The 305-nt window shown below is 63.9% G+C and overlaps 1 protein-coding gene across 2 annotated transcripts in view; it reads right to left on the reverse strand.

Moving 5' to 3' along the window:
• Nucleotides 1–305, reverse strand: part of VAMP7 (vesicle-associated membrane protein 7) — a 5,478-nt gene that overhangs the window by 3,179 nt on the left and 1,994 nt on the right. The window lies entirely within an intron of this gene.

Here is a 305-nt window from a genome sequence, read left to right on the forward strand (position 1 = left end):
GTCACACACGGCCGGGGCTCTGAGCACCCTGCTCTAGCTGCAGGTGTCCCTGCTCCCTGCAGGGGGGTCGGACCAGATGACTTTCAAAGCTCCCTTCCCACCCAAAGTGTTGTGATTTGAGGTATCACCTCTAAGATCTCCAGCCCAGGTCCCTTCACCCACCACCATTAACCCCAACCCCCGTTGCCCACCGCAGGAGCGAAGCGACCCGGCCGCGGGGTGGGCGTGGGGAGAACGGCCCCAGCTTGCACCAGGCTCAGCACAGAGCTTCACTCCCGGGGGGGGGAAGCAGCAGGAGAGTGTCT

This window comes from Merops nubicus, unplaced genomic scaffold, assembly GCF_000691845.1.
Source record: "Merops nubicus isolate BGI_N331 unplaced genomic scaffold, ASM69184v1 scaffold37413, whole genome shotgun sequence".
In the NCBI taxonomy this organism is placed as follows: Eukaryota; Metazoa; Chordata; class Aves; order Coraciiformes; family Meropidae; genus Merops; species Merops nubicus.